Genomic DNA, 17,099 nt, shown 5'->3' with positions numbered 1-17,099 from the left:
ATCCTTACAAAAAAATTCACCACATGTCCAAAATGATAATATTTGGTACTTAGGGGAGATATAGCAAACGCTGGAGAGATATAAAGTGGAGAGAGATTAGGTACCAACAAATCAGCTGCCTGTCACTTTACAGTAGTTTTTGTGTAATGCCAGAATGAACAACCAGACAAACAAAAATTCTGGAAAAAAAAAAATTTTGTCTCCATAGTTAATACACAGCACTAAAGAGTAAATTTCTAAAAAATAAAACATTCAACTTTTTTATAAATATAGGTAATATCATTATTTCCAGTTATTTATATAGTTCACATATATTTTACAGTGCTTTTCAGAGACAAGTTGGGAAGCAATTAACCAACCAGGAGTGGGGAGATTATCAGGCCAAGGTGGGAGGTAGTAATGCTAACCACTACACCATCCTTGCTGCCCGTTATATTAGGAGCATTTTACAACATGTATAAAACATATATTATAGAATTCCATTGGCAATGCCACCTAAACTATCCTAATAAAGATAATCACCAAAATTCTGAAAAAATATTGTTTTGTCTCCATAGTTCATACAGAGCCCTATGAAGTACATTTCCCCATAACAGTTCCAATAAAACTTTATAATAAAAAAGATAATATTATTATTACCAGTTATTTATAAAGTGCACACATATTCTGTAGTGCTTTACAGAGTATATTAAAAATATATTAAAATTCTATAATAGAAATCCCTTGGTAATGCCACATAAACTATTATTATTACCAGTTATTTATAAAGTGCACACATATTCTGTAGTGCTTTACAGAGTATATTAAAAAATATATTAAAATTCTATAATATAAGTTCCTTGGTAATGCCACATAAACCATCCTTACAAAAATAATCACCACATGTCCAAAATGATAATATTTGGTACTTAGGGGAGATATAGCAAACGCTGGAGAGATATAAAGTGAAGAGAAATTAGGTACCAACAAATCAGCTGCCTGTCACTTTACAGTAGTTTTTGTGTAATGCCGGAATGAACAACCAGACAAACAAAAATTCTGGAAAAATAAAAAATTTGTCTCCATAGTTAATACACAGCACTAAAGAGTAAATTTCTAAAAAATAAAACATTCAACTTTTTTATAAATATAGGTAATATCATTATTTCCAGTTATTTATATAGTTCACATATATTTTACAGTGGGAAGCAATTAACCAACCAGGAGTGGGGAGATTATCAGGCCAAGGTGGGAATTGAACCCACAACCTCTTTGCTGGGAGGTAGTAATGCTAACCACTACACCATCCTTGCTGCCTAATATATTAGGAGCAATTTACAACATGTATAAAACATATATTATAGAATTCCATTGGCAATGCCACCTAAACTATCCTAATAAAGATAATCACCAAAATTCTGAAAAAATATTGTTTTGTCTCCATAGTTCATACAGAGCCCTATGAAGTACATTTCCCCATAACAGTTCCAATAAAACTTTATAATAAAAAAGATAATATTATTATCACCAGTTATTTATAAAGTGCACACATATTCTGTAGTGCTTTACAGAGTATATTAAAAATATATTAAAATTCTATAATAGAAATCCCTTGGTAATGCCACATAAACTATTATTATTACCAGTTATTTATAAAGTGCACACATATTCTGTAGTGCTTTACAGAGTATATTAAAAAATATATTAAAATTCTATAATAGAAATCCCTTGGTAATGCCACATAAACTATTATTATTACCAGTTATTTATAAAGTGCACACATATTCTGTAGTGCTTTACAGAGTATATTAAAAAATATATTAAAATTCTATAATATAAGTTCCTTGGTAATGCCACATAAACCATCCTTACAAAAATAATCACCACATGTCCAAAATGATAATATTTGGTACTTAGGGGAGATATAGCAAACGTTGGAGAGATATAAAGTGGAGAGAGATTAGGTACCAACAAATCAGCTGCCTGTCACTTTACAGTAGTTTTTGTGTAATGCCGGAATGAACAACAAGACAAACAAAAATTCTGGAAAAAAAAAAATTTTGTCTCCATAGTTAATACACAGCACTAAAGAGTAAATTTCTAAAAAATAAAACATTCAACTTTTTTATAAATATAGGTAATATCATTATTTCCAGTTAATTATATAGTTCACATATATTTTGCAGTGTTTTTCAGAGACAAGTTGCAAATTCATGTATTGTGGGAAGCAATTAACCAACCAGGAGAGTGGGGAGATTATCAGGCCAAGGTGGGAATCGAACCCACAGCCTCTTTGCTGGGAGGTAGTAATGCTAACCACTACACCATCCTTGCTGCCCATTATATTAGGAGCATTTTACAACATGTATAAAACATATATTATAGAATTCCATTGGCAATGCCACTTAAACTATCCTAATAAAGATAATCACCAAAATTCTGAAAAAATATTGTTTTGTCTCCATAGTTCATACAGAGCCCTATGAAGTACATTTCCCCATAACAGTTCCAATAAAACTTTATAATAAAAAAGATAATATTATTATTACCAGTTATTTATAAAGTGCACACATATTCTGTAGTGCTTTACAGAGTATATTAAAAATATATTAAAATTCTATAATAGAAATCCCTTGGTAATGCCACATAAACTATTATTATTACCAGTTATTTATAAAGTGCACACATATTCTGTAGTGCTTTACAGAGTATATTAAAAAATATATTAAAATTCTATAATATAAGTTCCTTGGTAATGCCACATAAACCATCCTTACAAAAATAATCACCATATGTCCAAAATGATAATATTTGGTACTTAGGGGAGATATAGCAAACGCTGGAGAGATATAAAGTGGAGAGAAATTAGGTACCAACAAATCAGCTGCCTGTCACTTTACAGTAGTTTTTGTGTAATGCCGGAATGAACAACCAGACAAACAAAAATTCTGGAAAAAAAAAATTTTGTCTCCATAGTTAATACACAGCACTAAAGAGTAAATTTCTAAAAAATAAAACATTCAACTTTTTTATAAATATAGGTAATATCATTATTTCCAGTTATTTATATAGTTCACATATTTTTTACAGTTGGAAGCAATTAACCAACCAGGAGTGGGGAGATTATCAGGCCAAGGTGGGAATCGAACCCACAACCTCTTTGCTGGGAGGTAGTAATGCTAACCACTACACCATCCTTGCTGCCTGTTATATAAGGAGCAATTTACAACATGTATAAAACATATATTATAGAATTCCATTGGCAATGCCACCTAAACTATCCTAATAAAGATAATCACCAAAATTCTGAAAAAATATTGTTTTGTCTCCATAGTTCATACAGAGCCCTATGAAGTACATTTCCCCATAACAGTTCCAATAAAACTTTATAATAAAAAAGATAATATTATTATCACCAGTTATTTATAAAGTGCACACATATTCTGTAGTGCTTTACAGAGTATATTAAAAATATATTAAAATTCTATAATAGAAATCCCTTGGTAATGCCACATAAACTATTATTATTACCAGTTATTTATAAAGTGCACACATATTCTGTAGTGCTTTACAGAGTATATTAAAAAATATATTAAAATTCTATAATATAAGTTCCTTGGTAATGCCACATAAACCATCCTTACAAAAATAATCACCACATGTCCAAAATGATAATATTTGGTACTTAGGGGAGATATAGCAAACGCTGGAGAGATATAAAGTGGAGAGAGATTGGGTACCAACAAATCAGCTGCCTGTCACTTTACAGTAGTTTTTGTGTAATGCCAGAATGAACAACCAGACAAACAAATATTCTGGAAAAAAAAAAATTTTGTCTCCATAGTTAATACACAGCACTAAAGAGTAAATTTCTAAAAAATAAAACATTCAACTTTTTATAAATATAGGTAATATCATTATTTCCAGTTATTTATATAGTTCACATATATTTTACAGTGCTTTTTAGAGACAAGTTGCCAATTCATGTATCGTGTAATGCTAACCACTACACCATCCTTGCTGCCCATTATATTAGGAGCATTTTACAACATGTATAAAACATATATTATAGAATTCCATTGGCAATGCCACCTAAACTATCCTAATAAAGATAATCACCAAAATTCTGAAAAAATATTGTTTTGTCTCCATAGTTCATACAGAGCCCTATGAAGTACATTTCCCCATAACAGTTCCAATAAAACTTTATAATAAAAAAGATAATATTATTATTACCAGTTATTTATAAAGTGCACACATATTCTGTAGTGCTTTACAGAGTATATTAAAAATATATTAAAATTCTATAATAGAAATCCCTTGGTAATGCCACATAAACTATTATTATTACCAGTTATTTATAAAGTGCACACATATTCTGTAGTGCTTTACAGAGTATATTAAAAAATATATTAAAATTCTATAATATAAGTTCCTTGGTAATGCCACATAAACCATCCTTACAAAAATAATCACCATATGTCCAAAATGATAATATTTGGTACTTAGGGGAGATATAGCAAACGCTGGAGAGATATAAAGTGGAGAGAAATTAGGTACCAACAAATCAGCTGCCTGTCACTTTACAGTAGTTTTTGTGTAATGCCGGAATGAACAACCAGACAAACAAAAATTCTGGAAAAAAAAAATTTTGTCTCCATAGTTAATACACAGCACTAAAGAGTAAATTTCTAAAAAATAAAACATTCAACTTTTTTATAAATATAGGTAATATCATTATTTCCAGTTATTTATATAGTTCACATATTTTTTACAGTTGGAAGCAATTAACCAACCAGGAGTGGGGAGATTATCAGGCCAAGGTGGGAATCGAACCCACAACCTCTTTGCTGGGAGGTAGTAATGCTAACCACTACACCATCCTTGCTGCCTGTTATATAAGGAGCAATTTACAACATGTATAAAACATATATTATAGAATTCCATTGGCAATGCCACCTAAACTATCCTAATAAAGATAATCACCAAAATTCTGAAAAAATATTGTTTTGTCTCCATAGTTCATACAGAGCCCTATGAAGTACATTTCCCCATAACAGTTCCAATAAAACTTTATAATAAAAAAGATAATATTATTATCACCAGTTATTTATAAAGTGCACACATATTCTGTAGTGCTTTACAGAGTATATTAAAAATATATTAAAATTCTATAATAGAAATCCCTTGGTAATGCCACATAAACTATTATTATTACCAGTTATTTATAAAGTGCACACATATTCTGTAGTGCTTTACAGAGTATATTAAAAAATATATTAAAATTCTATAATATAAGTTACTTGGTAATGCCACATAAACCATCCTTACAAAAATAATCACCACATGTCCAAAATGATAATATTTGGTACTTAGGGGAGATATAGCAAACGCTGGAGAGATATAAAGTGGAGAGAGATTGGGTACCAACAAATCAGCTGCCTGTCACTTTACAGTAGTTTTTGTGTAATGCCAGAATGAACAACCAGACAAACAAATATTCTGGAAAAAAAAAAATTTTGTCTCCATAGTTAATACACAGCACTAAAGAGTAAATTTCTAAAAAATAAAACATTCAACTTTTTATAAATATAGGTAATATCATTATTTCCAGTTATTTATATAGTTCACATATATTTTACAGTGCTTTTTAGAGACAAGTTGCCAATTCATGTATCGTGTAATGCTAACCACTACACCATCCTTGCTGCCCATTATATTAGGAGCATTTTACAACATGTATAAAACATATATTATAGAATTCCATTGGCAATGCCACCTAAACTATCCTAATAAAGATAATCACCAAAATTCTGAAAAAATATTGTTTTGTCTCCATAGTTCATACAGAGCCCTATGAAGTACATTTCCCCATAACAGTTCCAATAAAACTTTATAATAAAAAAGATAATATTATTATTACCAGTTATTTATAAAGTGCACACATATTCTGTAGTGCTTTACAGAGTATATTAAAAATATATTAAAATTCTATAATAGAAATCCCTTGGTAATGCCACATAAACTATTATTATTACCAGTTATTTATAAAGTGCACACATATTCTGTAGTGCTTTACAGAGTATATTAAAAAATATATTAAAATTCTATAATATAAGTTCCTTGGTAATGCCACATAAACCATCCTTACAAAAATAATCACCACATGTCCAAAATGATAATATTTGGTACTTAGGGGAGATATAGCAAACGCTGGAGAGATATAAAGTGGAGAGAGATTAGGTACCAACAAATCAGCTGCCTGTCACTTTACAGTAGTTTTTGTGTAATGCCGGAATGAACAACCAAACAAAAATTCTGGAAAAAAAAAAAATTTGTCTCCATAGTTAATACACAGCACTAAAGAGTAAATTTCTAAAAAATAAAACATTCAACTTTTTTATAAATATAGGTAATATCATTATTTCCAGTTATTTATATAGTTCACATATATTTTACAGTGCTTTTTAGAGACAAGTTGCCAATTCATGTATCGTGTAATGCTAACCACTACACCATCCTTGCTGCCCATTATATTAGGAGCATTTTACAACATGTATAAAACATATATTATAGAATTCCATTGGCAATGCCACCTAAACTATCCTAATAAAGATAATCACCAAAATTCTGAAAAAATATTGTTTTGTCTCCATAGTTCATACAGAGCCCTATGAAGTACATTTCCCCATAACAGTTCCAATAAAACTTTATAATAAAAAAGATAATATTATTATTACCAGTTATTTATAAAGTGCACACATATTCTGTAGTGCTTTACAGAGTATATTAAAAATATATTAAAATTCTATAATAGAAATCCCTTGGTAATGCCACATAAACTATTATTATTACCAGTTATTTATAAAGTGCACACATATTCTGTAGTGCTTTACAGAGTATATTAAAAAATATATTAAAATTCTATAATATAAGTTCCTTGGTAATGCCACATAAACCATCCTTACAAAAATAATCACCACATGTCCAAAATGATAATATTTGGTACTTAGGGGAGATATAGCAAACGCTGGAGAGATATAAAGTGGAGAGAGATTAGGTACCAACAAATCAGCTGCCTGTCACTTTACAGTAGTTTTTGTGTAATGCCAGAATGAACAACCAGACAAACAAAAATTCTGGAAAAAAAAAAATTTTGTCTCCATAGTTAATACACAGCACTAAAGAGTAAATTTCTAAAAAATAAAACATTCAACTTTTTTATAAATATAGGTAATATCATTATTTCCAGTTATTTATATAGTTCACATATATTTTACAGTGCTTTTCAGAGACAAGTTGGGAAGCAATTAACCAACCAGGAGTGGGGAGATTATCAGGCCAAGGTGGGAGGTAGTAATGCTAACCACTACACCATCCTTGCTGCCCGTTATATTAGGAGCATTTTACAACATGTATAAAACATATATTATAGAATTCCATTGGCAATGCCACCTAAACTATCCTAATAAAGATAATCACCGAAATTCTGAAAAAATATTGTTTTGTCTCCATAGTTCATACAGAGCCCTATGAAATACATTTCCCCATAACAGTTCCAATAAAACTTTATAATAAAAAAGATAATATTATTATTACCAGTTTTTTATAAAGTGCACACATATTCTGTAGTGCTTTACAGAGTATATTAAAAATATATTAAAATTCTATAATAGAAATCCCTTGGTAATGCCACATAAACTATTATTATTACCAGTTAAAACTTTATAATAAAAAAGATAATATTATTATTACCAGTTATTTATAAAGTGCACACATATTCTGTAGTGCTTTACAGAGTATATTAAAAATATATTAAAATTCTATAATAGAAATCCCTTGGTAATGCCACATAAACTATTATTATTACCAGTTATTTATAAAGTGCACACATATTCTGTAGTGCTTTACAGAGTATATTAAAAAATATATTAAAATTCTATAATATAAGTTCCTTGGTAATGCCACATAAACCATCCTTACAAAAATAATCACCACATGTCCAAAATGATAATATTTGGTACTTAGGGGAGATATAGCAAACGCTGGAGAGATATAAAGTGGAGAGAGATTAGGTACCAACAAATCAGCTGCCTGTCACTTTACAGTAGTTTTTGTGTAATGCCGGAATGAACAACCAGACAAACAAATATTCTGGAAAAAAAAAAATTTTGTCTCCATAGTTAATACACAGCACTAAAGAGTAAATTTCTAAAAAATAAAACATTCAACTTTTTATAAATATAGGTAATATCATTATTTCCAGTTATTTATATAGTTCACATATATTTTACAGTGCTTTTTAGAGACAAGTTGCCAATTCATGTATCGTGTAATGCTAACCACTACACCATCCTTGCTGCCCATTATATTAGGAGCATTTTACAACATGTATAAAACATATATTATAGAATTCCATTGGCAATGCCACCTAAACTATCCTAATAAAGATAATCACCAAAATTCTGAAAAAATATTGTTTTGTCTCCATAGTTCATACAGAGCCCTATGAAGTACATTTCCCCATAACAGTTCCAATAAAACTTTATAATAAAAAAGATAATATTATTATTACCAGTTATTTATAAAGTGCACACATATTCTGTAGTGCTTTACAGAGTATATTAAAAATATATTAAAATTCTATAATAGAAATCCCTTGGTAATGCCACATAAACTATTATTATTACCAGTTATTTATAAAGTGCACACATATTCTGTAGTGCTTTACAGAGTATATTAAAAAATATATTAAAATTCTATAATATAAGTTCCTTGGTAATGCCACATAAACCATCCTTACAAAAATAATCACCACATGTCCAAAATGATAATATTTGGTACTTAGGGGAGATATAGCAAACGCTGGAGAGATATAAAGTGGAGAGAGATTAGGTACCAACAAATCAGCTGCCTGTCACTTTACAGTAGTTTTTGTGTAATGCCGGAATGAACAACCAGACAAACAAAAATTCTGGAAAAAAAAAAATTTTGTCTCCATAGTTAATACACAGCACTAAAGAGTAAATTTCTAAAAAATAAAACATTCAACTTTTTTATAAATATAGGTAATATCATTATTTCCAGTTATTTATATAGTTCACATATATTTTACAGTGCTTTTTAGAGACAAGTTGCCAATTCATGTATCGTGTAATGCTAACCACTACACCATCCTTGCTGCCCATTATATTAGGAGCATTTTACAACATGTATAAAACATATATTATAGAATTCCATTGGCAATGCCACCTAAACTATCCTAATAAAGATAATCACCAAAATTCTGAAAAAATATTGTTTTGTCTCCATAGTTCATACAGAGCCCTATGAAGTACATTTCCCCATAACAGTTCCAATAAAACTTTATAATAAAAAAGATAATATTATTATTACCAGTTATTTATAAAGTGCACACATATTCTGTAGTGCTTTACAGAGTATATTAAAAATATATTAAAATTCTATAATAGAAATCCCTTGGTAATGCCACATAAACTATTATTATTACCAGTTATATATAAAGTGCACACATATTCTGTAGTGCTTTACAGAGTATATTAAAAAATATATTAAAATTCTATAATATAAGTTCCTTGGTAATGCCACATAAACCATCCTTACAAAAATAATCACCACATGTCCAAAATGATAATATTTGGTACTTAGGGGAGATATAGCAAATGCAATAGCAATTAACCAGGAACCAATTAAGAGTGGGGAGATTATCAGGCCAAGGTGGGAATCGAACCCACAGCCTCTTTGCTGGGAGGTAGTAATGCTAACCACTACACCATCCTTGCTGCCTATTATATTAGGAGCAATTTACAACATGTATAAAACATATAGTATAGAATTCCATTGGCAATGCCACCTAAACTATCCTAATAAAGATAATCACCAAAATTCTGAAAAAATATTGTTTTGTCTCCATAGTTCATACAGAGCCCTATGAAGTACATTTCCCCATAACAGTTCCAATAAAACTTTATAATAAAAAAGATAATATTATTATCACCAGTTATTTATAAAGTGCACACATATTCTGTAGTGCTTTACAGAGTATATTAAAAATATATTAAAATTCTATAATAGAAATCCCTTGGTAATGCCACATAAACTATTATTATTACCAGTTATTTATAAAGTGCACACATATTCTGTAGTGCTTTACAGAGTATATTAAAAAATATATTAAAATTCTATAATATAAGTTCCTTGGTAATGCCACATAAACCATCCTTACAAAAATAATCACCACATGTCCAAAATGATAATATTTGGTACTTAGGGGAGATATAGCAAACGCTGGAGAGATATAAAGTGGAGAGAGATTAGGTACCAACAAATCAGCTGCCTGTCACTTTACAGTAGTTTTTGTGTAATGCCAGAATGAACAACCAGACAAACAAAAATTCTGGAAAAAAAAAAATTTTGTCTCCATAGTTAATACACAGCACTAAAGAGTAAATTTCTAAAAAATAAAACATTCAACTTTTTTATAAATATAGGTAATATCATTATTTCCAGTTATTTATATAGTTCACATATATTTTACAGTGCTTTTCAGAGACAAGTTGGGAAGCAATTAACCAACCAGGAGTGGGGAGATTATCAGGCCAAGGTGGGAGGTAGTAATGCTAACCACTACACCATCCTTGCTGCCCATTATATTAGGAGCATTTTACAACATGTATAAAACATATATTATAGAATTCCATTGGCAATGCCACCTAAACTATCCTAATAAAGATAACCACCAAAATTCTGAAAAAATATTGTTTTGTCTCCATAGTTCATACAGAGCCCTATGAAATACATTTCCCCATAACAGTTCCAATAAAACTTTATAATAAAAAAGATAATATTATTATTACCAGTTATTTATAAAGTGCACACATATTCTGTAGTGATTTACAGAGTATATTAAAAATATATTAAAATTCTATAATAGAAATCCCTTGGTAATGCCACATAAACTATTATTATTACCAGTTATTTATAAAGTGCACACATATTCTGTAGTGCTTTACAGAGTATATTAAAAAATATATTAAAATTCTATAATATAAGTTCCTTGGTAATGCCACATAAACCATCCTTACAAAAATAATCACCACATGTCCAAAATGATAATATTTGGTACTTAGGGGAGATATAGCAAATGCAATAGCAATTAACCAGGAACCAATTAAGAGTGGGGAGATTATCAGGCCAAGGTGGGAATTGAACCCACAGCCTCTTTGCTGGGAGGTAGTAATGCTAACCACTACACCATCCTTGCTGCCCATTATATTAGGAGCATTTTACAACATGTATAAAACATATATTATAGAATTCCATTGGCAATGCCACCTAAACTATCCTAATAAAGATAATCACCAAAATTCTGAAAAAATATTGTTTTGTCTCCATAGTTCATACAGAGCCCTATGAAATACATTTCCCCATAACAGTTCCAATAAAACTTTATAATAAAAAAGATAATATTATTATTACCAGTTATTTATAAAGTGCACACATATTCTGTAGTGCTTTACAGAGTATATTAAAAATATATTAAAATTCTATAATAGAAATCCCTTGGTAATGCCACATAAACTATTATTATTACCAGTTATTTATAAAGTGCACACATATTCTGTAGTGCTTTACAGAGTATATTAAAAAATATATTAAAATTCTATAATATAAGTTCCTTGGTAATGCCACATAAACCATCCTTACAAAAATAATCACCACATGTCCAAAATGATAATATTTGGTACTTAGGGGAGATATAGCAAACGCTGGAGAGATATAAAGTGGAGAGAGATTAGGTACCAACAAATCAGCTGCCTGTCACTTTACAGTAGTTTTTGTGTAATGCCGGAATGAACAACCAGACAAACAAATATTCTGGAAAAAAAAAAATTTTGTCTCCATAGTTAATACACAGCACTAAAGAGTAAATTTCTAAAAAATAAAACATTCAACTTTTTATAAATATAGGTAATATCATTATTTCCAGTTATTTATATAGTTCACATATATTTTACAGTGCTTTTTAGAGACAAGTTGCCAATTCATGTATCGTGTAATGCTAACCACTACACCATCCTTGCTGCCCATTATATTAGGAGCATTTTACAACATGTATAAAACATATATTATAGAATTCCATTGGCAATGCCACCTAAACTATCCTAATAAAGATAATCACCAAAATTCTGAAAAAATATTGTTTTGTCTCCATAGTTCATACAGAGCCCTATGAAGTACATTTCCCCATAACAGTTCCAATAAAACTTTATAATAAAAAAGATAATATTATTATTACCAGTTATTTATAAAGTGCACACATATTCTGTAGTGCTTTACAGAGTATATTAAAAATATATTAAAATTCTATAATAGAAATCCCTTGGTAATGCCACATAAACTATTATTATTACCAGTTATTTATAAAGTGCACACATATTCTGTAGTGCTTTACAGAGTATATTAAAAAATATATTAAAATTCTATAATATAAGTTCCTTGGTAATGCCACATAAACCATCCTTACAAAAATAATCACCACATGTCCAAAATGATAATATTTGGTACTTAGGGGAGATATAGCAAACGCTGGAGAGATATAAAGTGGAGAGAGATTAGGTACCAACAAATCAGCTGCCTGTCACTTTACAGTAGTTTTTGTGTAATGCCGGAATGAACAACCAAACAAAAATTCTGGAAAAAAAAAAAATTTGTCTCCATAGTTAATACACAGCACTAAAGAGTAAATTTCTAAAAAATAAAACATTCAACTTTTTTATAAATATAGGTAATATCATTATTTCCAGTTATTTATATAGTTCACATATATTTTACAGTGCTTTTTAGAGACAAGTTGCCAATTCATGTATCGTGTAATGCTAACCACTACACCATCCTTGCTGCCCATTATATTAGGAGCATTTTACAACATGTATAAAACATATATTATAGAATTCCATTGGCAATGCCACCTAAACTATCCTAATAAAGATAATCACCAAAATTCTGAAAAAATATTGTTTTGTCTCCATAGTTCATACAGAGCCCTATGAAGTACATTTCCCCATAACAGTTCCAATAAAACTTTATAATAAAAAAGATAATATTATTATTACCAGTTATTTATAAAGTGCACACATATTCTGTAGTGCTTTACAGAGTATATTAAAAATATATTAAAATTCTATAATAGAAATCCCTTGGTAATGCCACATAAACTATTATTATTACCAGTTATTTATAAAGTGCACACATATTCTGTAGTGCTTTACAGAGTATATTAAAAAATATATTAAAATTCTATAATATAAGTTCCTTGGTAATGCCACATAAACCATCCTTACAAAAATAATCACCACATGTCCAAAATGATAATATTTGGTACTTAGGGGAGATATAGCAAACGCTGGAGAGATATAAAGTGGAGAGAGATTAGGTACCAACAAATCAGCTGCCTGTCACTTTACAGTAGTTTTTGTGTAATGCCAGAATGAACAACCAGACAAACAAAAATTCTGGAAAAAAAAAAATTTTGTCTCCATAGTTAATACACAGCACTAAAGAGTAAATTTCTAAAAAATAAAACATTCAACTTTTTTATAAATATAGGTAATATCATTATTTCCAGTTATTTATATAGTTCACATATATTTTACAGTGCTTTTCAGAGACAAGTTGGGAAGCAATTAACCAACCAGGAGTGGGGAGATTATCAGGCCAAGGTGGGAGGTAGTAATGCTAACCACTACACCATCCTTGCTGCCCGTTATATTAGGAGCATTTTACAACATGTATAAAACATATATTATAGAATTCCATTGGCAATGCCACCTAAACTATCCTAATAAAGATAATCACCAAAATTCTGAAAAAATATTGTTTTGTCTCCATAGTTCATACAGAGCCCTATGAAATACATTTCCCCATAACAGTTCCAATAAAACTTTATAATAAAAAAGATAATATTATTATTACCAGTTTTTTATAAAGTGCACACATATTCTGTAGTGCTTTACAGAGTATATTAAAAATATATTAAAATTCTATAATAGAAATCCCTTGGTAATGCCACATAAACTATTATTATTACCAGTTAAAACTTTATAATAAAAAAGATAATATTATTATTACCAGTTATTTATAAAGTGCACACATATTCTGTAGTGCTTTACAGAGTATATTAAAAATATATTAAAATTCTATAATAGAAATCCCTTGGTAATGCCACATAAACTATTATTATTACCAGTTATTTATAAAGTGCACACATATTCTGTAGTGCTTTACAGAGTATATTAAAAAATATATTAAAATTCTATAATATAAGTTCCTTGGTAATGCCACATAAACCATCCTTACAAAAATAATCACCACATGTCCAAAATGATAATATTTGGTACTTAGGGGAGATATAGCAAACGCTGGAGAGATATAAAGTGGAGAGAGATTAGGTACCAACAAATCAGCTGCCTGTCACTTTACAGTAGTTTTTGTGTAATGCCGGAATGAACAACCAGACAAACAAATATTCTGGAAAAAAAAAAATTTTGTCTCCATAGTTAATACACAGCACTAAAGAGTAAATTTCTAAAAAATAAAACATTCAACTTTTTATAAATATAGGTAATATCATTATTTCCAGTTATTTATATAGTTCACATATATTTTACAGTGCTTTTTAGAGACAAGTTGCCAATTCATGTATCGTGTAATGCTAACCACTACACCATCCTTGCTGCCCATTATATTAGGAGCATTTTACAACATGTATAAAACATATATTATAGAATTCCATTGGCAATGCCACCTAAACTATCCTAATAAAGATAATCACCAAAATTCTGAAAAAATATTGTTTTGTCTCCATAGTTCATACAGAGCCCTATGAAGTACATTTCCCCATAACAGTTCCAATAAAACTTTATAATAAAAAAGATAATATTATTATTACCAGTTATTTATAAAGTGCACACATATTCTGTAGTGCTTTACAGAGTATATTAAAAATATATTAAAATTCTATAATAGAAATCCCTTGGTAATGCCACATAAACTATTATTATTACCAGTTATTTATAAAGTGCACACATATTCTGTAGTGCTTTACAGAGTATATTAAAAAATATATTAAAATTCTATAATATAAGTTCCTTGGTAATGCCACATAAACCATCCTTACAAAAATAATCACCACATGTCCAAAATGATAATATTTGGTACTTAGGGGAGATATAGCAAACGCTGGAGAGATATAAAGTGGAGAGAGATTAGGTACCAACAAATCAGCTGCCTGTCACTTTACAGTAGTTTTTGTGTAATGCCGGAATGAACAACCAGACAAACAAAAATTCTGGAAAAAAAAAAATGTTGTCTCCATAGTTAATACACAGCACTAAAGAGTAAATTTCTAAAAAATAAAACATTCAACTTTTTTATAAATATAGGTAATATCATTATTTCCAGTTATTTATATAGTTCACATATATTTTACAGTGCTTTTTAGAGACAAGTTGCCAATTCATGTATCGTGTAATGCTAACCACTACACCATCCTTGCTGCCCATTATATTAGGAGCATTTTACAACATGTATAAAACATATATTATAGAATTCCATTGGCAATGCCACCTAAACTATCCTAATAAAGATAATCACCAAAATTCTGAAAAAATATTGTTTTGTCTCCATAGTTCATACAGAGCCCTATGAAGTACATTTCCCCATAACAGTTCCAATAAAACTTTATAATAAAAAAGATAATATTATTATTACCAGTTATTTATAAAGTGCACACATATTCTGTAGTGCTTTACAGAGTATATTAAAAATATATTAAAATTCTATAATAGAAATCCCTTGGTAATGCCACATAAACTATTATTATTACCAGTTATTTATAAAGTGCACACATATTCTGTAGTGCTTTACAGAGTATATTAAAAAATATATTAAAATTCTATAATATAAGTTCCTTGGTAATGCCACATAAACCATCCTTACAAAAATAATCACCACATGTCCAAAATGATAATATTTGGTACTTAGGGGAGATATAGCAAATGCAATAGCAATTAACCAGGAACCAATTAAGAGTGGGGAGATTATCAGGCCAAGGTGGGAATCGAACCCACAGCCTCTTTGCTGGGAGGTAGTAATGCTAACCACTACACCATCCTTGCTGCCTATTATATTAGGAGCAATTTACAACATGTATAAAACATATATTATAGAATTCCATTGGCAATGCCACCTAAACTATCCTAATAAAGATAATCACCAAAATTCTGAAAAAATATTGTTTTGTCTCCATAGTTCATACAGAGCCCTATGAAGTACATTTCCCCATAACAGTTCCAATAAAACTTTATAATAAAAAAGATAATATTATTATCACCAGTTATTTATAAAGTGCACACATATTCTGTAGTGCTTTACAGAGTATATTAAAAATATATTAAAATTCTATAATAGAAATCCCTTGGTAATGCCACATAAACTATTATTATTACCAGTTATTTATAAAGTGCACACATATTCTGTAGTGCTTTACAGAGTATATTAAAAAATATATTAAAATTCTATAATATAAGTTCCTTGGTAATGCCACATAAACCATCCTTACAAAAATAATCACCACATGTCCAAAATGATAATATTTGGTACTTAGGGGAGATATAGCAAACGCTGGAGAGATATAAAGTGGAGAGAGATTAGGTACCAACAAATCAGCTGCCTGTCACTTTACAGTAGTTTTTGTGTAATGCCAGAATGAACAACCAGACAAACAAAAATTCTGGAAAAAAAAAAATTTTGTCTCCATAGTTAATACACAGCACTAAAGAGTAAATTTCTAAAAAATAAAACATTCAACTTTTTTATAAATATAGGTAATATCATTATTTCCAGTTATTTATATAGTTCACATATATTTTACAGTGCTTTTCAGAGACAAGTTGGGAAGCAATTAACCAACCAGGAGTGGGGAGATTATCAGGCCAAGGTGGGAGGTAGTAATGCTAACCACTACACCATCCTTGCTGCCCATTATATTAGGAGCATTTTACAACATGTATAAAACATATATTATAGAATTCCATTGG

Source organism: Taudactylus pleione, unplaced genomic scaffold, assembly GCF_031769625.1.
Source record: "Taudactylus pleione unplaced genomic scaffold, aTauple2 ptg000731l, whole genome shotgun sequence".
Classification (NCBI taxonomy): domain Eukaryota; kingdom Metazoa; phylum Chordata; class Amphibia; order Anura; family Myobatrachidae; genus Taudactylus; species Taudactylus pleione.
The sequence above is the reverse complement of the archived record's forward strand: the minus strand, read 5'-3'. Positions refer to the sequence as shown.